The 27,961-nt window shown below is 36.4% G+C and overlaps 1 non-coding gene across 1 annotated transcript; it reads right to left on the bottom strand.

Annotated features, from left to right (window-relative positions):
• Positions 1–20,025: 20,025 nt before the first annotated feature.
• On the bottom strand, positions 20,026–20,132 carry LOC128126486 (small nucleolar RNA R71). The gene has a single exon (XR_008224482.1). It is a non-coding gene; the product is annotated as a small nucleolar RNA R71 (small nucleolar RNA).
• Positions 20,133–27,961: the final 7,829 nt, after the last annotated feature.

Below are 27,961 nucleotides of genomic sequence, written 5' to 3'. Positions count from 1 at the left end.
GACCCAAGAAACTACGAATTTCGGAAGCATTACGGGGCTCTTCCCAATTTTGAATGGCTTCGATTTTGATAGGATCTACAGATACACCATCACTAGAAATAACATGGCCAAGAAATTAAACTTGGCGAAGCCAGAATTCACATTTCGAGAATTTAGCATATAGTTTCTCCTTTCGAAGAAGTTCTAACACCGCACGAATATGAATGGCATGATCAACTTCAGACTTGGAATAGATTAGAATATCGTCAATGAATACGATGACTGATTTATCGAGCATTGGGCGACATACCCGATTCATCATATCCATGAATACAGCAGGAGCATTTGTTAAACCAAACGACATAACAAGGAATTCATAATTCCCATATCGAGTACGAAAAGCAGTCTTCGGTACATCCTGCTCGTGAACTTTCAACTGATGATATCCAGATCTCAAATCAATCTTCGAGAAATAGCTAACACACTGAAGTTGATCAAATAAATCATCAATGCGAGGTAGTGGGTACTTGTTTTTGATAGTCACCTTATTCAGCTCACGATAATCAATGCACATCCGCATCGATCCGTCCTTCTTCTTGACAAACAATACCGGAGCACCCCAAGGAGAAGTACTCGGTCGGATAAAGCCTTTGTCAAGTAATTCCTGCAGTTGGATCATCATTTCTTTCATCTCTGTTGGCGCGAGACTATAAGGAGTCTTTGCAATCGGAGCAGCACCAGGCACAAGGTCAATACATAATTCTACTTGCCTATCCGGAGGAAGGCCAGGCAAGTCATCGGGGAAAACATCAGGATATTCGTTAACAACGGGAACATCATTTACCTTTTTCTTCTCCTCTTTTGAGACATCAACTGAGTAGGCCAGATAGATAGAACACCCCTTCGATATGAATTTACGAGCTTTAAGGAAAGAGATTATTTTTAAGATTCTTTGTTCACCATAGACATAGATAGGATTCTCCCCTTCAATAGGAATGCGTACTATCTTTTCATAGCACAAGAGTTCTGCACGGTTCTTTGACAACCAGTCCATGCCGAGAATGATATCAAAGTTGGGTAGGGAGATAGGAATCAAATTGGCAAGAAAATTATAACCTTCAATTTCTATGACACAATCTCTATAGACTTTATCAACAAGTAATGATACACTTCCCGTGGTATCTACATGAAATGGTTGGGCGAGTGCATAGCAAGCAATTTGAAAAGATCGCGCAAATTCACGAGACACAAAAGAATCTGAGGCACCAGAATCAAATAAGATGTGAGCAGGTCTAGAATTGACGAGAAATGTACCAGTCACAACATTCGGGTCCTCACGTGCCTCCTCTGGGGTAATCTAGAATGCACGACCTTTAGCCTTTGGCATCTCCTCCTTTTGGGTTGAAGTACCCACCGGTTGTTGAACGGAAGCTTGGCTTCCCACCATTTGGCTGGTAAGAGTTGGGCATAAACGCTTTCTATGGCCAGTAACACCGCAAGCATAACATGTAACATTCCTCATCGGGCAAACGGGCTTCATATGACCTGTTTCTTCGCATCCATAGCAAATCACCGGTCCTTTTCCTACCCTGCATTGACCCTGATGGCTCTTTCCACATTTCTGGCACGGTGGTGGAGCTCTCGACTGAAGAGAAAAAGATTATGGCCGACCGCGACCACGAAAGGCGCTCTGAGATTGTACTTTTGTGCTAAGATCAGATCGAGAAGATCGACCCGATGGAATAGTTGAAACAGAAACAGTTCGATCAACACGTGGATGCTTCGGGACAGAAAGAGTGGCACCACGTATCTCTAAGTCATGCTCGTGCTTTCGGGCATACTTAACAGCTTTATCGAATGATAGAATATCCCGATTGATCACGAAATCACAGATTTCATACTGTAACCCTTCCATGAATAACTGACTTTTATCGTCTTCAGTCGGGATATACTTCGCAGCAAACCGTGCCTTTTGATTGAATTGAGTTTCATATTCGGTCACAGTAATTCCTCCCTGCTTAAGTTCGAGGAACTCCTTCTCCAGTCTTCTCCTCATATCTAGAGGACAATACTTTCCTAGAAGGCGGATTTTAAATATCTCCCAAGATAAATTCTCCTGGTCATACTCGTTAAGAGCTTCAAATGTTGCTTCCCACCAGACTAAGGCTTCTCCAATGAGCATTGCAGAAGCATAGTTAGCCTTGTCTTCATTAACCACATGGGAGATACGAAATACTTTTTCTGTGTTCTGGATCCAGGTAAGAACAACAATGGGATCAAGGACACCTGAAAACTCTGTAGCACCACTACTCTTGAAAGTTTTGAATGAGGGATGTTTCGCTTTCTCTCTTGAAAACTCTCCGGTGACTTTCTCTTTACCCTTATCACTATCCCTTTTGTGTTGTTCGAGAGTTTGTCGAATAACACCAGTAAGTTTATCCAAAAGTCGCTCCTCACGAGGGGATATTGGAGTAACTCCCTCATTAAGATGAAGATCTCCACCCACATCTGGTGTATGGCTACCCTCCTGCTCATCCATTGCTCTAAAAAATTTGGAGTAACATAACACGTAAGAATATAAGGATTTATCATTACCCAACACCCCACTTAAGTCTTTCCTATGGTTTGTATCCATATACGGACAATGAATATGTTCATATATTGAACTTCCAACAGTTTAAGTCTAAATACGAGTTCGTGATATTTAGTTCACTTAAACCAGTGCTCTGATACCATGATTATAAGACGCCATTCACTAAAATTACCATAAAGCCAAACATGCTACATGCATATTCATAATTATAATTCACACTATTGGTCTAAATACAAAAGCATGGATACAAACCAACTAAAAGGGTTTTTACAAAGTTTCATAACTAGTTGTATAAATACATAACTACCCAGGAATTTATAATCCATATACATATATGTATACCAAGTAAAAACGTAGTAGTGTCAACTACTCTAAGTCCTCCAACAATGCCTGTTTACTCTGGATGCTTATCACCTGAAATAGTTAAACACTGAAAGAGATAAGTGGGCGTCACTTAGTGAGTTCAAAAATAGATACAATATAACGCTATGCCATATACATAACAATATGACAGGAACAAAAAGAAACAAAGGACAACAAAGGCTTATATGTGTATCAAATGAAGGGCTTTCCAAATCAATAAACGGTTAGATTCAAGGGATTACAATCAATGAGACACAATAATTTAGGATCATAAACATCATAAATTCCAGCCCAATAGGCATTTAAAACACAATCCCTTTTAATCATCTTGCTAGAATATACAGGCTTTCAGCCCTACCTAACCCAAAGCCAATACCAAAGTGATACGAGTCATGCTCTACATGGTCAAAGGCACAAAGCCAATACCAAAGTGATACGAGTCATGCTCTACATGGCCAAAGGCATCAAAATCAATATCAAGTGATAACCACTTAGATCAATAACACAAGAAAGCACATTGCACATATAACACATAACATACAATTGTCCCTATATTGAACTCACTGTGCTGTAACCGAATGTTGCGATACAATTCCTCTTTTTTCTGATGAAATTACACCATCCTCAGGACTCTAAAACCTTCAATTATACCCCTGGAGTTCATATTTCAAATTTCATAAGCAATTACTCAACTACTCTCAAGTTATGTTGTTTTCAATTTAGAAATTTTAGTTTTTGTTCTTTGTATAGCTGTCACTTGCAGATCTGTTTTACCCTTCTTAAATGTCAAAATAAATAATAAATTATAAATATTAACAAAATAGACTCTTATATCTTTCTAATGCCACTGACCTCACATTTTTATGATTTTCTATAATTTACTATGAATTTTACAAAACAACATCCTAAAGCTGTCAAAATGTCCCAAAGCTGTCAAAATTCAGCCTTACTGCACTGAACATATAGCTGTTTTCACCCATCTTAAGTCCGGAATTAGATTTTGGTATTAAAACAAAAATCAAAGTAGACATTCTCAGCTTTCCAGGGATATATACCAAATCTCCATACGATTTTTCTACAATTTTTGGTGATTTTTACAAAAACAGGACAATTATACCCTTTATAATTTCATTTTACCCTTTACATGATCAAACCTCATGATCAATATCACCAAGCTCTTATTTTACAATAATAACACTGAATATTTTAGTAATCAATTCTAATTCAAGTAGAAACCATGGGTTTCATTACTAATTTTCACTAATTACTCTTAAACCATATGATTAATTCTCAAGTTTACATGTAGTTACTTGATTTCCATTTAAGATTCTAGGTTAATAACATAAACTCATGCCTAATTTCATCAAATCAGTGGTAAACCCACTTTTATCAAACCCTAATCTCTTAATAACTCACTAATTACAAGGGTTAATCAAAAAAATTAAGAGTTCATACCTTGATTACTAGACTTGATACATCAAGAACACTCAAAATCTTGATTTAATCTTCAAAACTTGATCAAGATTGATCATGTATGTGAAAATCTCCCATAGGGATGGTGAGGAACTGAAAATGGCAGAAAAATGACTCAAAATCGTGTTTGAATGGGTAAAAACCCGAGTTGGGTCGGGTTTGACCCGATTTGGGTACCCATTTTACCCCTAAACACTAAAAATTGCATACCTTCTCGCTCGAAACTCAATTTTCGATGAGGTTTTCGCCCATTCGTTTCTAACAAGATAATTTAAAACCTCCAATAAAAATATCCTAGAAAAGATCTTCCAATAAAATCAGATTTACTTATTTCCAACTTAGACGTTATACTTTCGTTAATTCCGATAGTTGACTTTTTGATCGGAATCACATAAGACTTCCCTATCACTTCCAATACCTTTCAAATGATTCTAAACTTAGTTTAACTTCAAATATTATAAAACTATTTCGTTAGAAATCAACGCTTAAAACCATACCGAAAAATAATAATATATTTTTTTTAACGCTTACAATTCTATTTTACTATAACTACCTACTTTAAATGTTTAAAACAACATAATATCTAATAATATTCATTTTTAAACTAACAATCATATGAAACATGATAATTAAACAAGGTTAGTAAAGTGTATGTTACATTAGGTGAGATGATTTCACTTTATTGATCATTATATAATTTAATACAAAACTGATAAAAAGTCAAAATTTGTACAGAACATCACTGAACTTACTAGCAAGATTTGGTAAAATCTACTCATAGGTCTTTATTAATCTTATTAGTTGTTGTCTAGATAAATGATATTTAAAAAACATTTGAGAAAATGGAAATTAAAGGAAAAATATGAGGATGATGATTGGTATGTAAAGATGAGTTATTGTTTCTGAAAGCAGGTGACAATGTCTTAATATGCTCAAGGTCTAGTAAGTACAAGCTTGTTCAAATATGAACTATTAGAGTGATTAAACATTAAAATTTTTTGAATGCAAAATACCAAAGAAAGCGTGTTCAACTATGATGCAGGGCGAGATCGTCCTTTCTTGCCTCTCAGCAGCTATGAGAAAAGCTTGCATCTTGGCTCACATGAAGTTATAGTCATGGATAGGTAGTTTTTGTAATCTTGATAATCAGCTATTTTCTATTGAAGGACAATGATAGGTAAACTGAAGTTAATGTTTTTTCAGGGAAAAGGATGAAGAGTTGGATGCTGTAACACTTTGTGCTCAATCATTGCTGTATCATTTAAATCAGATGTATGGTTCCACGAAAGATGAAGGAGACATTTTTGTTGGTAAATTACAGATTGCTTCCTTTCTTGCTCTGTTTGTATCTGATCACTTTGGAGGGAGTGACAGAAGTACAATGGTTGATAGGGCATGGAAGTCTGTATCTGGATCAAACTCAGCAGATGACACGGCTCTCCTATGTGAAAAATCTCTTCGGTTGATAAAATCAAGGAGAAATTCCATTGTTGTCCCTATTGGAACTCTACAATATGGTGTTTGTAGACACAGGTCATTTCTCGTGAAGGTAGTTTAATAATCTATTTACTTGGGTAATCAGTAATGCATCATTTACTTTCTGTGTATAAATAAATAATTTATTTCTTTTCCTATTTGCTTATAATTCAGTACCTTTGTGATCGAATGGAGCCTCAAGTACCATGTGAACTTGTGAGAGGGTATTTGGATTTTGCACCTCATGCATGGAATGTAATTGTGGTTAAGAGGGGTGATTCAGACATTCGAATGGTAGTGGATGCATGTCGTCCTCATGATATAAGAGAAGAGACAGATCCAGAAGATTTCTACAGGTATAATATATATTTATACATACATGATGATGTGTAATTATGTTGTAGATACTATATATATTAAGCTGGTTGGTATTTTACTTTTAGGTATATTCCTTTGAATCGGATCAATGGTGATGCACACTGTTCTTTTCCTTCTCTTTCTGTTGCATATGAAGACATCAAGGAAGGAGATTCAATCTTAACAACTCTTACTGAATGCAACCTGAGATCAATTGAGGCTGCTACTAAGGTCTTGAATGTAAAACATTTTTCCGGTTTGTGTTGCATGTTTGAGATGTTCGAGACGAAGAAGATGATGACCAATGGGCCCTTAGGGGTGGTGGCTTTCAGTTCTGTGATTTTTTTCTTGTTCTTTTGATTCATGCGAACAACACACGAAAAAAATTTCTTTGGTATTTTGCTTCAAACGAAAATCACAGGAACAACAAAAAACTCTTATTTCTTTTTCTTCTTGTTCTTGTTTCAATTGGTAGCAGGAGGGTCTTGGGTCACTCTTATTTATTTTTCTCCTTCTGTTTTTCTATTTTATGGCTCAATTAATGATGTTGGTGATGTTGGTTTCGATAGTGAGCAGGTAAGGGTGATTTGATGGAGGTTGGAAATATTGGGTTGTGATGGGTTCGTGGGGAGTGTAACGGAGCAGGTAAGTAAATTTCTCAGATTTAGTTGTCAGTTGCAACAGGACTGAGAGGTGTATGGTGTTTTAGGTGAGTTTGGTGGTGAAGTTTTGAAGGCTGGAACAGATAGTGAGTGTAGTGGCGAAGGATAGAACAGGTATCATTTCTCCAGTTTTGTTTGGTATCTTCGGTGTTGATCCAAGTGGAATTGCAATCTTACCGTTTATCAGATTTTTTTAACAAGTATTTATCTTAATTTATGTCATTTTAAGTGCATAATTGCATGGCTCTTCATGATTGCTCCTCTCATCCTCATAACCATCTTATTGGTGAGTTTTGTTGTCTACTTTAAATTGCTTCAAGTGGATAAAACATTTTCCCTGAACACATTTTCTAGAATATACAACAGCCTGATTAAATAATAAACACAAACAAATAAATAAAATGAATGTTGCATTCAGTTAAGGGATCCCAAGGTTTAAGGTTTAATACAGTGTGAAAAAATATCTCCCAACCATTTTGAGGTTCACAATCCCCACAAGTTATCATAAATTAAATTTGTACATAACTTCATTAAATGATACCATTTAAATTATAGTTAAGATCAAACATATAATTTGCAGGATGCAGAAACTTGCAAACGAATTGGGAGTTGCTATACCTGTGAGCTTTTTTGAGGAACCAAATAATGCACATTACAACTCAGTAGCCATAATTGATGTTGATGGAACTGATCTTGGAATATATAGAAAATCCCACAGCCCAGATGGACCAGGTTTAATATATTCTTATAATTTATTAAATTGGCAAAAATATCTTATATTTTATGTAAGTTGAATAAGCAAAAATCTCTAACATTTTATCAAAATAAGTTTACTATTTTTATAATACAAATTTGATTAAAATCAGTTTTAATTTGATGTGAAATAGGTTGCTTTGGCAAAGCAGAGAGTTGATGAGAACATATGTACTCAGATGATGCAGGAAACTGGTGGTCAGCAGTCCATGTAAGTTTCTTGATTTGTAACATCTTGTATTCAAGAAATAGAAATGTACTTTCCATAAAAAAAAACATTATAAATTATATTCTTTGCAAATTTTGCTAGATTGGTAGGTTTAAAAGTAGAATTTCCAAATAAGAATTAATTTTAAAAGTTGAATGAAAATGACAAGTGATTATGTGTTGTGTTTATAGGATTGATGAAAGCGAATATCTCTAGAGTTAGAAGAGGAAAAGAAAGCTCAAGCTGAAAGAGTTAAGATGCTGCAAATGCAAGTGTTGCATTCTTCATTTCAATTGTTACTATGAAACACATAGTAGATTAGATGAATGCAAATTTATATACTGTAAGAAATATAATTGTATGACATTAAATTTTATGCAATGGATTGTATTTTTTGTATATGGTATTTTATTTCTATTATGAGACATTAAATGCAAATTTAATTTAAAAATTAATAAATATATAAATATTTCTTTTAAACATTTAAATTTACGATACACAAAAATGTATGTCATCTTCATTTATGACATGGTCTTTTTTGACAGGGGTTTTAATGATATGCATTGCGTGTCATAAATGCGTGTCGTCTGTAGATGACGCGCAAAAGCGTGTCGTATCTCATTATGAAAGGGCCTTCCTTGACACACATTTTCGCGTCATTTGAGCATTTTGCGACATGCATTGCGCGTCGTAAAAGGTTGTTTTTCTAGTAGTGCATACTTCTTTTTCACAAACAGGATCAGTGCTTCCCACGGTGAATTACTTGGTTTGATGAATCCCTTGTCTAATAGCTCATGCAGTTGCGAAGACAACGACTATATCTTTGGAGGTGCTAAGCGATAGGGAACATTGGCTATCAGATCCGCACCTAGAATAAAATCAATATAAAACTCAACCTGCGTCTTGGGAGGCACTCCTAACAAATCCTCGGGAAACACATCAGGAAATTCCCGAACAATGGGCACGTCATCCACTATCTTCTCACCCTCCACTCGCGTATGCACCACATAAGATAGGAATCCAGAGCACCCGTGCTGAATTTACTTCCTATCTCTCGTAGCTAAACAAACCCTCAGTTCATGCTGAGCACCCTCACTATGAATAACTAGTTCTCCCACACTTGGGGTTTGATCTCTCGCCAACTGGTGCTCACAACTGATAATATCCCCATTGGGGATCAACTAACTCATACCCAAAATAATCTTCGACTATTACAGAGGTATTAGAACCAAATTGATCGAATATCTCTCATTAAACATATTCAGAACACATCCCCGATGAACTATCAGAGCACTCATAGAACGATCATTGGCAATCTCCACCTCCAATGGGTTTTCCAAAGTCTCTGGAGCATCGCTAAACCTCCTGCTAAGCACAAGAGACATGAAGGATCAGGTGGCACCCAAATCAGACAGAACATCAGTAGTCATACTACTGACTAAAAACGTCCCTATACATGATCAGATAAAACATAAGCATAAACAAGGAAAGCAATAAATATATGGTAAAGATACATACTGATAACCACATCTAGAGCTACTTACGCCTCCTCGGCTATCAACTGGAATACCTTGTTCTTCACCACCGGAGCTTCCACCTTGGCCTGGTGGCCATCAATAATCCTCAAGGTGGCTGGGTGGGGGGGGCACTTCTTCTCCTGTCAATCTAGGGAGATTGGCCTTTTTATGTCTCGTCATATTACAATGAAAGAAAATCATACCTGATAGCTGGGTACAATCCTTGCTAATGTAACTAGTCTTGAGGCACTTTTAGCATCTCGAACCACTGACTCGACACGCCCCATCGTACGATTTCCCACACTTGATGCAACGACTCTGGCCCTGCTAACCTCTAGATCGTGAGTCAAAAGTCTTGGGCTTCTTCGCTGATCCCTCTGCTATCTGTGTCTGAACTAGCTTCCGCTTCTTCATAAGCTCCAAATCAATCTCCAGTCCCGGGCTCTGGCACTCATGTCCTCCAAAATCTCGTAGCTGGATATACCCACAAACTCTCAAACATCATCCCTAAGCATATCATGGTATCTCGTCTTCTTTATTTCCTCGGCCGCTACATACGGTGGGACCAGCAAAGCTCTCTCCCAAAACTTGGTGGTGATCTCTTCTATAGTCTCCATAGTTTGACAAAGATCCTGAAACTCCCTTGCTAATTGCCACACCTCAATATCTTGTGCGAAATCTACTTTGAATCTTATCATAAAGTCATCACATGTCATGGTTGCCACAACCCTAACTCCCAAAGAGTGTTCGACCTCCTCTCACCAATCGTGGGATCCATCCCTTAGAAGGCAGGATACAAATCCCACATTCGACCCCTCGGGGCAGAAACTCATTCATTGAGCATTCTCCATATCAGTGATCTATCGTTGGCTAGCAATGGGGTCCTACTTCCCAAAGAACTCTAGGGATCCACAAGCCTTTAACTCCCAAAACAAGATTGTCTGAGCCCCCAACTGACCTGACGCCATCTCAGCACGGAAAGCCCCTCAATGATCTTCTAAAACCTCCATGATACCCTCCTTGATGGTACCAAACATCACAAGAGTAGCCTCCATACCACCGCGAGTGATCTCGTACTAGATGAACTCGCGTATCCTCTCATCAATCGGTTTAGCACCATAGCCAGAATCAGAACCTGATCCAGAACCACCTCCTCAAGTTCTCACCACCATAGTGTAATACAAACATACAAATTATTAGAATATACTAGAGGAACTGTCACACCACAAGCTCCTTAGGATATTCTTGGTTTTCATTGACTCGAGTATGGATTCGATGCTTCCAGTAGTATGTGCCCAATACTACCTTCCACACATATCCATATTTTCCTCAAGAACTGCCCTGAATTCTCTAAGTCACTCTACTAAGGCAACTTACATAAGCCCTTTGCTAAACAATATACATATCTCATCATACTATTCCCTAGGCCTTCCTAGGAATCCTTGTCTTACTTGCTACTGCGATACAATGAACTCCTACCAACATCATTAGTTTCATTATGCATGCAAATTATACACAATACGAGATCAAATAGTATGTCAAATAAGTGACTCTACCCTAAGCCCACAACAAGACAAGGAACAAGAAATAAGGCTAAAATCTGTCATTCTAGGGCTATACGTTCCTAATTGTATACATTTTTTTAAAAATACACTTAACAATTAGCTCTACCAATATAGATTCCAAGTAATATATAACATCCAATTTCTCTTATGCTACAAGGCATCACCCAATTTAACAAATTTTATCATGCGATTCCTGGAGGTATCCTTAGCCCTACTCTAGCATGCAATTCTCATAATATCATATTAAACATAATACTCATGTATGGGTATTTTGGGAATCACTTACTTGATCTCGGTTGATTACACGCATTGCACATTCTTTACAAAAATTATTTTTAGGAAAAATTATTTTTCTTTCAAAAGATTATCAATTCCTTGGTTTAAGTTCAGACACACCCAAAAGTGTGCCTGAATCCCTTAAACCAAGACTATGATACCAACTTGTAATTGTTGGGTTTCGAGCATTCTAACACTCCTAAGTGTACATGTAACCCTAAATACCTTGGATCTATGTTTTCTCTATTATACATGCAAATATGAACTTTCCATGGTATTCATCCTAACTAGCATAATAACATTGATTCATATGAATATATCAAGTTAGAATTACATACCTCTTTGATGTAGAATGTCTTCATGAAGCTTGAGTGCCTAGTGCCCCAAGTGTGACACCTTAAATGGTTCACACAACACCAAATACACTTGGAATAGATTAGAGAGAAATCCACACTTCATGAAAATCGGCTAGCCCTTTCTCTCACCTAATCTACTGCCGATTTTGTAAACAATAAGATGCTTATATAGTTAGTGACAATTAGGGTAAACCTTAATTGTCATGGCTTTCCATTTCTTTGGATCCATTGGTTCAAATATACCATGGAGCATCCATGGAGCATCTTATGGGTTTTAGCCCAACTTGACAATCCATGAAGCATTAGCCCACTATACAAGTATGGATGATTTACACAATCAACCCATATATTTAATTAGTCTTCTTTTGATCACTTAATTAATCCTAGATTAATTCTTGATCAATACTAATTAAATAATCTTATTAATATATTAGAACTTATAATATATTAACAAACCTTAAGTGTTATTTCTCTTATTATAGTCTATCCAAATGCATGATGCCATGCAACCCAAATGGACCATGACGGGTCGGGTCAAGTCTTACCAATTATAGTTATGGACTTAGACATTAATCCAATAGGCTCCCACTTGGATAAGTCTAAAACTATTATTGCAAGTATGACTTCAAGAACCGACTGGCAATCGTAGCTCTCAAAAGCTTATGCCGAACTCTGACTTTGCCGATGATCTCTGACCTTTGTCAATGACTTGTCCATTAGATAAGGGATCATATATTCCTCCATTCTAGATATCATATGGACTGAGACATGGATTATAATTTAACAAATAAAATCAGTCCAGGCCCGTCCGATCACTTACATTTGTCATCACCAAATCATCGAGGGGCCCACATATATCGCTTTTATCCCGAAGGCAAAAGGAATGGATAAACTTCGACTCATATGGCTTGTTCTACTACTTGTTGAATCATACACAAAGGCACGTTTTAAAACATCGAGTTACCAATGCGTTTCCGTGCAATCAATGTACAACCAACTCATAGTAACAACTCATATCTCTAGGTTTGAAGAATATAAGATATTATCGTCTCATGATCACTCGTGATAAAATCCATGAAGTGATTCCAATAAGCGCGAGTTGAATCCAATACTCAGAACTTATGAGCACTCATGAGTGTTGTAGCACCACCTTGTCCAACATCTTAGACCTCTACAAGCCAACCCATGATAGTCTTGATTCATATCTACTTCTAACATATGACCGAATGTGGATGGTTCGAATAACTTAGTCATTCAGAACAATGACCTAGTTATTCTGGAAGTCAAAACATGCAAAGTGAAACACAATAATAATTGAATCCAATATGGTCTCAGAACTTATGAATATAAATAAAACACCTTTTATTTATCACCATACGATTACACATTATTCATTGTATACTGTTTCATCTATCATCTTTATTCTTGAATTAAAACAATAGTTGTCCCATGCTCCAATCATGTACACTATGCTTTCTAAAAACTAGTCATGCCATACACCAAGTATGCATACTATGTTGGTCTATGATCTTTACTTTGCGAAATAAACCAATTGAACATAACTACAATGATTCTCATTTCACAGTCCCAAATCCTTACTGCAAATGCAAGAATTCCAAATTCATGCCATTTACAGAAATCTATTAGATTCTAAACTCATATGCATTGATCCTCTTGTAATGATTATGCACAAAGTCACAAAGACTTGACAACAAACATTACAGAGCATTCCAAAGGAGATCAACTCCTTGGAAACATCCTTCTTGCATTAAGTTTCCTAATCTTACATAGATTGAATAATTTATAACTTTGAAAGATTTCCATATTCCATTTCGACTGTCACTTCTGAACAAGAGTTGCCACTTTTCATAATATGTCAATATGGTCCTTCCAACAATTAACACTATACTTCCAACTGTCCTTGAGCAACCAATCTTTGGTAAACCTTAGATTGTCCTCAACAATTGCTTAATCCTTTTAGTCAAATCCAGTTGTAGACCTTTTCTCTTCTTAATGCCCCAGGCATTTGGAAAATTTTAGAAAGGATGAATATAGCACATGTAATCGATCCTATATCCGAAGCATATGGGACATGATTCATGATGTCTCACATAAAGACTAAACCAATCTTTTGCTATAATATTTCCATTCAATTTTCCAAGTTCTCATAATTCAGATTATGAAAAGGGGTGCCGTAATCATAATCGAATTTTAGAACGCAAATAATGGACCCATATATAGAATTTTCTTATGTTGAGCCATTCCAACATAACATTCATATATATATATATATATATATATATATATATATATATATATATATATATATATATATATATATATATATACTTGACTAAATACGATTAAAACCTCAATCTAAGCTTTTAGATTTGAGATGAAGTATAATTTCCTCTCCCTTAACAATAGCAAAACCACTTTTTCCCAATTGAAACCTTTTGTTTTTCTATAATTAACATTGCTAACTTGCAACCTTTATCATAATTATCATGCTCACACTAACATGATGATTATTAGCATAACACTTATGCTCCCACTAGCTTTGACATGTATTCAGAAATCAGTTGGACTTCTAGAAATCAATACTTCATTGACTTTCTTACCAAAGTTCAGATTTCTGATACTAGATTACTTTGATAAAACTTTATCAATATCATACACCTTATCTTAGATAGCTCACAGGTGTGTCTAAACAATTTTAAGAACTATGAAAAGGGATGTCGTAATCATAGTCTCGATTGTTTAGACCTTTGCCACTTCTCACAAGTCCATGTTAGTGCTCCGATTAACCACACACGCTCCACTAACGACTTTGAGAATGCAAATATCACAATTGCTATCTAGCTAAAATCTACTTAGTGAAAGTGTTTCCTCACCATCATTTTCATGAATCAGAGAGAAACCTTATGACACTTAGATTTAATAGTATATGTGTTCTTATCCATGTGAATTGTCAAAACCATAGTCACAAGACAAGGATAATGACAAATTCAAACTCATATGCACTGAACTCAATCTTAATTTCTTGCCATCTGGCAGCTTAAGGGCCTGTCATTGCTTCCAATTTGTTGTGCAACCAATTGAGAACTCTAAGAACTCACATGCAAAACCAACTTTACTTGGACTGGGCATAGAATATGTCAACACAATAGGTTATAAACCTCAAGTCGTGTGCTAGTGAAGAACTTCAGGTTTTATTCTTGGTTAGTTCTTCAGAATTTCAAGACCTTTAAGACCCCCACTGTCCTCTTGACATATAAGACTCTCTTGTCAAATATTCAAGAGACGGTGTGGATTCTAATCAAGACAAACACTTCACACAATTGGCCTTAGTTGGTCTTTGTTTTATCCAAAACATCACAATTTACCAATTTCAAACGTACAAGAGTAGAAAACTTTTACTCTTACATTTGACAAGTGTTTTAAACCTTCTTTAAGACATGTCACTCAAGTTACAATTTTAGAGTATAACTGGAATTGTTTTTGGAACGAAGTATGAATCATCTTCTTGATTTAACCTCTTGAACAATTCATAACTCCTCTTCTTAACTATCAGAATCCACTTAGAGGATGAATTATGATAAGGTCTCAAAATCATTAAGATGCTCTTAAAACATGATACTAAGGTACTCTCCCATCTTTTCTGATTTGAGAAACTTTTATCTTTCTGCCTAAGTTGATTCTTCTTATTCGCTCTATCATACATTGGAACCTTTCCAATGTCTCAGAATTACACTTAAGCTTGTAAGTATAACCACATTTACTGAGCTATAGTAAATTACGATGAATAGTCTTATCGATCTTTTGTGGTGGACTTAACCAGTGCACAAGAATGTGTACTCGGTCCATTAGTCCTTTACTTGACTCACACATCCATGTGAACAAGTAGTTAGTCTTAAATTTTCCAATGCTTGAAAGTTCTCATCCATCACGCTATACAACTTGCATGATTCCAAGTCTCGGTCCAATTGAAACCTTGGGTGACGAGAATCTTTCCTTATTTGGTAAATTTAGATAGTATCACAAATGAAAGAATTAAATTCATATTTCCACTCTTGCTCTTAATGGAATCTTATAAGCAAAAGAATTTTTCGCAAATGCCATTGTAAGGATATTTTAAAATAAATAAAATCAAAAGATTTACCTTTTATTTTAAAACTTTGCGGAAAAACTATCCTTACATTGCAAAAGCACATGAAAACTTTGTTGTTATCTATTCCTAAGCAATATATCATAACTCCTAAGAAGTAGCTCAAGAATCTGATCTTCAACCTATGCGATAGAAATCCATCTACGCAATCAGATTCAACATATTCTTTCTTTAAGCTTCTTCACTTTTTCTTTGATTCTTAAAACATCAACATGTGACCTAGTCACATCATGTATCAAGAATCTCAAAATAGAAACTTAGCAGAGTTAGATAGTGGACTTTACCTGAAGTAGAGTCAAACTTATTGACTTTAACATCCTTAGGTAAAATTGGCAGCTTCACAACTAATGCCCCTTCCTTTGGCAATTGATACCTATGGACCCTTGATAATAGGACTATCTCAGACTTAGCCTATCTCTTTACCATTTGGTCAACCAAGTTGACTATGGCCGATCCCTTTCCATTGGGAAGAGAGAGCTTTATTGGATATCCAATGTCATTATTGTCAATGTCCATAAAGTTTTAGGAAGTTGACCTTAGCAAATAGATATGATTATTAAGGGTCTTTTCATAGTCTGTTTCATAGGAGTCTCAAAGGAACTCACTATGTGACTTAGAAGGTAGTTGAGCCACTAACTTTCTCAAGACTTTGACACCCAACTATCCCGGCTTGTCAATATGTGACTACATCTCGAAGATGTGATCACACATAGACCTTTGCTTGCCAATAGGGCTTGAGTGACCTTAAAATTTTCAAGAACTTGTGGATTAGGGAGAATAATTTGAGGAGGTGAAAGAAGTATGATTTCCATGGGACATCATCTTCATTTAGGAAAACTTGTTTTAAGAGATTTGGGAAGATCATAGATGTCTAAACCAGACATCTTTTGGGAGATATTCAAGATTGTTGGTTTAAAGTCCCTAATATAACACCCAATATGAAATATTAAGGCTAGGACCCAACACAATACTTTTATAACTTGGAAGAGGGATGCCATAATCCAAGCTATAAAATATTTGAAAGTAGGTGAATGACGATTCACCAATTTCTACCAAGATAAACGAAATGTATTATTAGGTTTTAATTGGTTTTGAAACTCCTAGATTCTTTTAAGATTCATTGAAATTTTCAATGGCATGTTTCAATCTCGAGTTTGCCCTTCAGGTTTTGTGACTGTGATGCCGAGGATCACAAAACAAGGTGTGAAGTAACCATGCAAATATACTTGGTACCCTTAATATTTACCCCTTAATCGATGTGTCGGTTAACCACACACGCTCCACCAATACTATGATAAATATTAAGTTACCCTTTGCCTACCTTGTTAAGTCCAGATTAGTGTGTCGGTTAACCAAACACGCTCCACTAAAGGCTTAAACAAAGTGCAAAGTGTAATTTAATGGATTAGCACCTTATTCACATTTTCCTAACTAACTAAGATTGGGTATTAATAAGAGTTTAGTTACTTAGTATTTATCATTAATACTTTTAATGAAGGGAGAATTCTAGTCCTTGTCCTACCCGTTCGGCTAACGACCCTCCACCGGTCAAGGTAGTGGTGGGTGAGAGTGGACACCCATTAAACTGTCATTTTATAGGCAGTAACCTTATACCCTCCTTATAGACCGACTTCGTGAATGAGGCCTACTAACGGTAAGACTGACTTTACTCTTATACATATATATATATATATATATATATATATATATATATATATATATATACACATATATATATATATATATATATATATATATATATATATTATTAACTTTTAATATTATAAAGTATAAGGGTTGAATTTTAACTTTTAAAATTCTAAGGGCTAACTTGGAATTAAAGTATTCATAAGTGAAAACTTTTCAAATTCCAAAACTTGAGGGAAAGTTTTGAAACTATTCAAAACTAATTAATTCCATAACTTATGAGTTTAAAGTAGTTTTAATAAAAAAACTCTTCAAGTTCCATAACTTGAGGACAAGTGATATTGCCATATTTATACCTATTTTTAGGAAATATTTAAGTATATTTTTATTAATAAGTTGGTAATTTGTTTAGAATAATGGTACTTATGAGCTTAAATGTTATTTGCAGCCAAAAAGAAGACATTTTGAAGAAAATGGACTAAAAGCGTTAAAGAAAGAAACTTTGGGAATTAAAAGATTAAAAGAGAAGAAAATCTGGAAAAAGCGTTCTCACGTCGTGGGAACTTGAAGATTCACGACGTGAGAGTTGGTTCTAGAAGATATGTATGCGGGTGAAGGAATCATTGACGGGCACGGTTATCTGAAACTCACGACGTGAATATCTTATTATTCACGACGTGAATTTGTGAAAATCAGCAACTATATAAATCCTTGACCATTACGAATAGAGGGGACTTTTGGCTAGAGAGAGGAGTTCCAGAAGGCGATTTTGAGCAGAGAAAAGTTCTGGGAAAAGGCTTTCAACACCAAAAAGAGTGAAGGTCCATAATTTAGATTATTTAATCGATAATTAGGAACATATTTTATTACACTTTGATTTGTGTTTGTATGTTAGTTGCTATGATGAGCAGTTGAATCTAGCTACTCTTGTTTAGCTAGATGAAGCTTTTAACTTATGAATAGCTTAATTTTTATGGATTTATTTAGTTGGTAAAATTGTTTGTGTTTGATTTGTTTTACCTAGCATGCTTGTGTTTGTTTCTCTAATTGCTTGATTGCATGTTTTGTGTAGCTTAGTGACCATTAACTGCATGAACTTGTTTACCTAATGATTTAGTGAACATTGAATTGTTAGAGCTAGGATTGACCAATCTTAGTTAGTAATTAGAATAAATAAACTTACCTGTGCTAGAGAATGTGGATTGTGACTATAATTGCGTTTATATAATAAATCTTACATAGCATATTTATATTCACAATTAGTTTTGTGTTTAATTGTGTGTGAACATACATAGTTTGACATGTATTAGTTAATTATTGGTAAATTTAGAACTAAATTACTAATACAATTAAAACCAACTAGATAATCCATAATCATTAGCTAGCCATAAGGAAGAAGTGGATTCAAACTAAACAAGAGTGTGTTTTTTACTTATTGAATTTGAGTTAAGTTCGTCTGATCTTGTAAAATCAGATAAAACCCCCTTTTTAACTTGTTAATAATTAGGCTAATTTAATAGTAAGTAGATTAATTAGTAACACCGTTAACGCCCTGTGATCGACACCCGACTTACCCAAGCTATATTGTAATCCAACTAGGTACACTGCCTATAAGTGCATAGTTAGTTTAAGTTTGTTAGGTTATAAATATTAAAATTAGTGGGTACTTTTGTGCACGTCACGTTTTTGGTGTCGTTGCTAGGGTATGGCTTAGTTTATTAGTTTATTTAGTTGCATTAGATTAATCGACCCTTTTTGTGGAATAAAATCTGCAAAAAGTTAATTAGTTATTTATTTGTTATTTTTGTTTATTAGCTTAGTTGGTTAGCATATAACAAAAAATTTTGTTTTCTGTTTCTGTCACAGAATTCACGACGTGAGTTTTATAAACTCATGACGTGAAAGCTGCGATTTTCAGTTTTTAGTATTTTCTTATTTTAGTTCAGTTTTACGTCTTTAGTTTAGCGAGTTGCAGGAGTTCATGACCAGAGGCTCAAAGACACCCTTGGTGCCACCACTTGAAGATCCCGAGTCTGCAATTCACAAGAAAAAGACGCCCTTACAAGAATTCAAGTTAGCTTTTTCAAGGAAGACGGGAAAGAAGACAGGAGAGTCAAGTTAATCCTCAAAGCACAAGAGAAATTTTGAGCACTTGGATCAAATACCCGTCCAAACCGAATCCGAATACGACACTGAGCTGGAATTTGAAGAACATACAAGCGAACCCGAGAACGACCCAAGGAACGAGATGGCAGCAATTGAAGAAATGTCCATGGGAGATTACAAGAAGTGGATCCGAGAAGATGTGGGTCCCGGTTTAGTCCAACCCGCAATACCTGCCACTGCCACATTCGATTTGAAGGGGCACATGTTGACTGCACTGAAGGATATCCCATTTTTTGGGAAAGATCATGAGGATGCTTTTAAGCATCTAGATGAAGTCAACGACATTGCGGATTACTTCAATGTCCCAAATGTCAACAGAAACACCGTCTTGCTTAGGATGCTTTCCATCACTTTCAAAGGAGCTACTAAGGAGTGGTTAAAATCACTTCCACCGGGTACAATTACCACTTGGGCTCAAATTCGTGAGCAATTCCTGGACCAGTTTTGCCCGCCATCCAAGATAGCCAAACTCAAGAAGGCAATAGCCAACTTTGAGCAACAGCCGGGGGAGTCATTATACGAAGCATGGGAGCGGTACAAGGGCTTGCTCAGAAATTTCCCTCAGCATGATCTAAATGTGCAACAAGAGATGTCAATCTTCTATGATGGGGTCAACGTTATGACGAGACAACTCCTTGACTCTCAAGGACCTTTAACAAAGAAAAATCCAAGGGAGGTCAAGGAGCTGATTGAAGAATTCGCGAATCACTATCGCGAATACCACAACCCTAGGCAAGATGGAATCAAAAGCGATGGAGGGGCCCAAACTGAAGAAATAGCAGTTGTAATGGCTATGCTGAATAATTTGGATCGAAGGATAACACAAATTGACCAGTCAATACATGCCATAAGAGTGGGTTGCGAGAGATGTAGTGGTCCACACTTGACCAAGGATTTCAATTTAGATGAGTTTGGGAACAGAAAAGCTCAAGGGTGCTACTCGAGTGGGGATAAGTTTGATGAGGACTGGAGGAAACCGAAGAAGGAGTGGCTGTCGTATGAAGAGTATAAGAAACTAAAAGAAGAGAAGTATAGGCAGACAGGTCGAGGCTTCTATCAAAAGGAGCAGCCACCAGCCGAGAAGAAACCCGATATAGAGACCATGTTGATGAAGTTTATGGAAGCTTCGGAAAAGAGACACTATGCCACTGATTCTGCTATTATGGAACAACAAACTTTAATAAAGAATCAGCAAGCCTCCATCCATAACCTTGAAGTACAAGTTGGTCAACTAGCCACTCTAGTTCATGAGAAGTTATCCCCAAAAAATCCCGAAACGAAGACCCAATATCATGTAATGGCCATAGACACTGAACAAGAAGCCATCTCTGAGTTCCTGGAGGCATTGGAAGAAGAACCACAGCAGCCCGATCCAAAGCTGAAGAAGACCAAGCTCAAAAATCATGAAGCTGCTGAATTCCAGAATTCACGACGTGAATCATATAAGTTCACGACGTGGGCCCGTCATGAACAGAAAAATTTTGTAGTTGGTTCGGTTTATTAGCCGCCTTTGCCTTTTCCTTCCTAAGCTACCCTTAGTCCACTAGAAAGAGAGCATAGAGAGTTTGTCAAGCATGTGAAGGGGATCCTGATTAATACTCCCTTTGTCGAGTCCTTATCCAAAATTCCCGAGCATCAGAAATTACTGCAAGATTTGATAGACACTCGCAAGCAATTAAAGAAGCATTCTAAGGCGGTTCTAAGTGAACAAAGCTCAAAAGCTGTGTTGGGAGAGACACTGGAGAAAATGGGAGATCCTGGACGCCTCACTCTTCCGTATGAATTTGGCAACAAAATGAAGGTTAATGCTTTATCCGATTCTGGGGCTAGCATTAATTTGATGCCTTATTCATTTTATCAGAAGTTAGAAATTCAAAAGATGAAGGCTACAAGAATGACTATTCACATGGCGAACCGTTCAGTGACACAACCCCGGGGCATCGTGGAGGATATTTTGGTGAAAATTGGAAAATTTGTTTTTCCAATAGATTTTGTAGTTTTGGATATGAAGGAAGATCCCGATGTTCCAATTATCCTTGGTCGTCCATTGCTTAACACTGCTGGAGCTTTGGTTGATATTCACGAGTCTAAGCTCACCTTGAGGGTTGGTGATGAAAAAGAAGTTTTTGGGATAGAAGATTTCCAAAGGAACATGTTCAAGAAGAGGTGTTCACAATCAATGAAGATAATGAACTAGAAGAATTGGAAAAGCTTATGGAAGAAGAGATCAAGGCAGTTCATCAAGTCAAAAGAACAAAACCAAGAGCATCTGTTCCATTTTTGGTTGAAGTCATAGCTTACAAGAGTCCACCTTCTTGGGTAAGCAAGGATGAGGCGATGACAAGTGATGAAGAGGAGGTCACTTCAAGAGTGACAAAGCCGGTGGTGAAAGAGGAGGAGGATGCTATGGAGTGCAAGAAAGAAACTAAAGGGACCAAACGCAAGATCGAAGAAGAGGTCAAAGCTAAAAAAGAGAATTTAAAGAAGGCATACAAAAGGCGAGTTCAAGCTTACAAGAGGCGATTCAAGGAAAAAAAGATCCTAGTGGTGGATTCTTCCGAGGACTCAACGTAGGAGGCACAGAGTCCAGCTCAAGACTCCAAGAAAAAGAAGCGCTTCTTGGGAGGCAACCCGAGTTTGGTTTGCAATTTTTTTTCTGTTCTTTTTCTTTTTGCATTTTAGTTTTAAAAACTTAGATCATGTCATCCAACTCAATTAGAACATAATTAAGCACTGAATGTAGGGACCTTAAAATGGAAGTAGTAATAATTGAGAATTTAGTTTAAAGCAAAATTGAATTAGTATAAATTTTCTCTTCCAGACTTTATTCATGACGTGAAGTTTAGAAATTCATGACGTGAATCTTGAATGGACCGGATAAATACTCCATGATATAGTTTAGCCCATTAGACTAACAGGCCCAAGATCAGTCCGTGAGCAATTTTAGCCCCGATGCAATTCACGACGTGAATCATTCAGAATTCACGACGTGAATTTTTGAAAACACGGGACCACAGAATAAAGCCCTAGAAACCAGTAAACCCTCACTTTCTTTACTCTTCACGAAGTGCAAGCGAAAATTTGGTCCCCCTTGGTCCCTATTGCTCCGATTTTAGCTTACAACTCTACTAATCTTCTTTGTGCTTACGTAATACTTCCAACAAAGGTAATAATTATTGATTCTTAAGTTTAGTTTTTGCTCTAGTAGATGAACTTGGGGCTAGGGTTCGTTAATTGAGTGAAATGACGAAATTAATTCTTCAAAGTTCGTAATAACCTTTGAATGTTTATGCTATGTGTTTGGAAGTGGTATAGGAGTAAAACCCATTGATATTTTGACTAGGTTTACCCCTCATTATTGCGATTTTGCTTGCTGATAGTGCGAATTCACGACGTGAATCTTAAAGGATTCACGACGTGAATCCTGGGGCTGAACAGTTTTCTTTTTCCTTTATGTCTAAATTGTGGATTGTTGTTTTGGCTGTGGTTGTTCTTTGTTTTTGCAGAAATGGCACCGAGACGAGACGTACCTCTTGGAATTGCAAGCTTACATCCATTTTACGAGTTTCCAACCACTACCCCCTGTGAAATTTACACGCGATGGAATACCTGGTTGGGATGGCTCTACCATCGAGAATTTGCTGTTGCGCCCACTATTCAGTGGGCAAGGTTGAGGGAGGTTGGCTTGGTTGACAGGATGTCCCAATATCTCATGAAAATCTTTTTGGGGGACGGATTCTAATTCGTATGCAAAGGGTGGTTCAACCTTTTTAACATCCAGGAGTGTGTGTACAAGGAGCTATGCGTGGAGTTCTTTTCCCCGGTCACATTTCATGACAATGTCAGAGATCCTACTTTTCCCCGTGCTTTGGTGTTTTGGTTAGGCGGGGAGTATCGGGAGTGCAGTCTAGTGGAGTTTTCTCGCCATATGGGGCTATATGAAGCTCATGAGACCATCACTCATGAGTTTAATTTGTTTTTGAGGGATGCCATGCGGGTCTATGCTGATGGAGTTTCGGGGCCAGCGTTTTGGAGTAACATTGCCACTGGAGTTTTTAATTCCGGTGTATCACCCGAGAGCAGCATCAAAAGCCCAATACACCGCCTCATCCATCGTTTAATCACTTTCTCCATTCATCACAAACGCCACAGTGATAAAGTTACTTGTTCTTTTTATGGTGCATCCTGTAATTGGGTGTTTGTTGCAATATCCCATATTTCTTGGCCCGGTATTTGGCGGACTATGAGACAAGCGCTCGTCCGGGAAGCCCCATTTGTGGAGGGCATTTTGTTACCCGAATGGCCCGCTCTTATGACCTTCTTGTTCCTGCAATTACTCGTTCCCTAATATGTATTGAGGGGAATGAGTTTAGCATGGGGTATCTGGAAACAATGAGGGTGGTGAAAAATTATGGCACACATTGGGGAATCCTTGGCGATGATGATGATGACGACGAGGAGTCGGCCGACCAACCTGCGCCAGAACCGAGACCGAGGCGCAGGAACGTAAGAGGAAGGGGAGACCGCGGGCAGCCAATACACCCACCTGCTTCCATGGTTGGTACGCCTTTTGGGAGTGATATGGCTGGTTACTTTGGCCAGTTATCGTTGAGTGTCAATTGGATAGGTGGCACTATGGAGAATGTTGTCCGACATCTTGGGGTGGAGCAGCCGCCTCATTTAAGGTATCATTACCCGATTTGCCCACGACGGTCGGAGTTTGGTGGACGCGGAGGTGATGGAGCTGGAACCAGTGGAGCACATGATGATGAGGAGGATGATTGATTGTTATTAAAAAAATTTTATTTTGTTTGGTTAGTTTTTTAGTTTGTTTTTATTTTTATGGGATTGTAAGAACTATTTTGAATATTATGTTACTTTTATTCTTCGTTGGTGGTTGTTTCTCAGAAATTGCTAGGAGCGCCTAGAAAGGATAGCGAGGTATGAGTGCGTACGTCTTTAGCCGAGAGTGTTTAAAGCCGAGAGTCGAAACCCATATTTTCAAAATAAGTGTGGGGTGAGTCAAGAGAGTGGAAAGTCAACGAAAGAGTCAAAAAACTGATGAATTTAGAAGAGTCTTAATACATTAAGACATTAGAAGAAGATTTGGCAATATTTTTCTGCTTGCCAGTTTTCACGACGTGAACTTTTTTTTTCACGTCGTGAGTCAGTTATCAGGAGGTTCTCAGAATACGCGTAATTACAATTTCACGTCGTGAATTGTCTTAAACTCACGTCGTGAATCTGAGATTTTTACAAGTTCAAGACCCTTGACATATTAGTATTCCATGGGTTGATACTATTCTTCTTGTCATTATTCTGGAGATTATTTTGGCTCATTTTTACTACCATACAATGTGGTATATGCTTTCCCACATTGTTCGTTCTATTTTGGAGATTTACACCACATTTGAAGACGACTGAAGGCTCGATTTCATGTTTTGCCGGTACATTCCTTATTTCGCGAGTTCCAGATCCAAGTTTCTATTTTCGGAGTCCATATTCAAGATGCCCATTTTCCACACTTTTGGAGATGTTTATGCCTATCCCAGGGGAGTCTGTTCCTTTTTCTCCTTTTTCTTTAGTTTTTATTTATTTTATTGCATACAATGAGGGCATTGTATGAAATAAGTGTGGGGTAGAAAAAAGTAAATTGCTAGATAATGATAGAATTTGATAGTAAAAAATTAAAATTTTAAAATTGAAATTTTTAATAATTGAATCTAGTAATAATAATTTGAACTGTAGTTGCTAGTGTTATGTGGGATGATCCGATAAAAGTTCAAATGTTTAGTTGAGCCAATATACGTTATAGTGCATTTGTGGCCTCCCTTATTTTAGTGAAATCATGGAACAAAAACATAACCCCGCTTGGTTTGAGGGATGCAATATGTTTAGCAGCCTAAACCTGAAATGTATCCAGAAAAATTATTATCATTAACCAATAAAGGTTGAGGTTGAGTGCCTCTGCTTAATCATGTAGGTTTTGAGTGAAAAAAAGTGAGGTACATGTAATGTAAAAAAAAAGAAAAAAAGAGAGAATTGCAAGAAAAGTTTGAAGAATTTTGGAGCAATTAAAGTGAAGATCAAAAGATCAAAATTCCAAGAAATTCAAAAAGTTGAAGATACCAAAAATCAAACAAGGTGGTGAATTCAAAGAAATCAAAGATCAAATTATTAAGTGAAGAATTCCAAAAGAGCTCCATAGTGGTATCATAGATTGTAATTCTAGATTATGTATGCTTAGGTTGCTCAACTAAAAATAGCTAGAGGATAGGAGGTTTTCTACGGATGGATTCGGAGGGTTGCATAAAATGAGCATTGTTCGGAAAAATTGGGCAAATGTTTATGAAGATTATGAGTATTTAAAGTATGGGGGTACTTTAGGAAAAATTTAGACACAAATGCATGCGTTGAGGTCTTGGCATAATAGCTGAGCTGGAGTCGGATTGTTCTATGTAATGTTAGTAATCAAGGGTTAAGTTTAAATTTGCTTGAGGGCAAGCTAAGTCTAAGTGTGGGGTATTTTGATATTGCCATATTTATACCTATTTTTAGGCAATATTTAAGTATATTTTTATTAATAAGTTGGTAATTTGTTTAGAATAATGATACTTATGAGCTTAAATGTTATTTGTAGCCAAAAAGAAGACATTTTGAAGAAAATGGACTAAAAGCGTTAAAGAAAGAAACTTTGGGAATTAAAAGATTAAAAGAGAAGAAAATCTGGAAAAAGCGTTCTCACGTCGTGGGAACTTGAAGATTCACAACGTGAGAGTTGGTTCTAGAAGATATGTACGCGGGTGAAGGAATCCTTGACGGGCACAGTTATCTGAAACTCACGACGTGAATATCTTATTATTCACGACGTGAATTTGTGAAAATCAGCAACTATATAAATCCTTGACCATTACGAATAGAGGGGACTTTTGGCTAGAGAGAGGAGTTCCAGAAGGCGATTTTGAGCAGAGAAAAGTTCTGGGAAAAGGCTTTCAACACCAAAAAGAGTGAAGGTCCATAATTTAGATTATTTAATCGATAATTAGGAACATATTTTATTACACTTTGATTTGTGTTTGTATGTTAGTTGCTATGATGAGCAGCTGAATCTAGCTACTCTTGTTTAGCTAGATGAAACTTTTAACTTATGAATAGCTTAATTTTTATGGATTTATTTAGTTGGTAAAATTGTTTGTGTTTGATTTGTTTTACCTAACATGCTTGTGTTTGTTTCTCTAATTGCTTGATTGCATGTTCTGTGTAGCTTAGTGACCATTAACTGCATGAACTTGTTTACCTAATGATTTAGTGAACATTGAATTGTTAGAGCTAGGATTCACCAATCTTAGTTAGTAATTAGAATAAATAAACTTAGCTGTGCTAGAGAATGTGGATTGTGACTATAATTGCGTTTATATAATAAATCTTACATAGCATATTTATATTCACAATTAGTTCTGTGTTTAATTGTGTGTGAACATACATAGTTTGACATGAATTAGTTAATTATTGGTAAAGTTAGAACTAAATTACTAATACAATTAAAACCAACTAGATAATCCATAATCATTAGCTAGCCATAAGGAAGAAGTGGATTCAAACTAAACAAGAGTGTGTTTTTTACTTATTGAATTTGAGTTAAGTTCGTCTGATCTTGTAAGATCAGATAAAACCCCCTTTTTAACTTGTTAATAATTAGGCTAATTTAATAGTAAGTACATTAATTAGTAACACCGTTAACGCCCTGTGATCGACACCCGACTTACCCAAGCTATATTGTAATCCAACTAGGTACACTGCCTATAAGTGCATAGTTAGTTTAAGTTTGTTAGGTTATAAATATTAAAATTAGTGGGTACTTTTGTGCACATCAACAAGTTATGGAAGACTTTAAACTAATAAAAGAATGTAACTTTTCTTTATTTTGTAACTTATGGAATTAATTAAGGTTACTCATTTTATTACTTAATGAACTGACTCTTGAACCTCCATTACTTGAGGACAAGACTCTTCATTTTTTTTGTAACTATTGCCAACTTCTATGAGTTTTATGAAACTTAAATGTGACTTTTCATATAACTTGAGGATAAGTTACAAAAACACATTCAGAATCATCTCTTAGATTATAATGGATTGAAAACACATAGTCGATTAACTTATCTATTAATCTAAGCAACTCATATGAACAAAGATAATTCACATCAAACTTTTTCATGTAATTAGCATAACTTTTAAACTAATACAAAACATGAATCTATTGACAATTATCTTTGAAATTGGATTAGTATGAACATTACCACATCAAAAACAACTTAGGGTAATGTTCCTAGTCCAATTCCAGCCAAAACAGTCGAATATATGTTGTCTGGGGGTCCAACTCGTCGAGTGCATGAACCAACTCG

Source organism: Lactuca sativa, chromosome 5 (assembly GCF_002870075.4).
Source record: "Lactuca sativa cultivar Salinas chromosome 5, Lsat_Salinas_v11, whole genome shotgun sequence".
Taxonomy (NCBI): Eukaryota; Viridiplantae; Streptophyta; class Magnoliopsida; order Asterales; family Asteraceae; genus Lactuca; species Lactuca sativa.
This window is presented reverse-complemented; position numbering and strand designations above follow the sequence as displayed.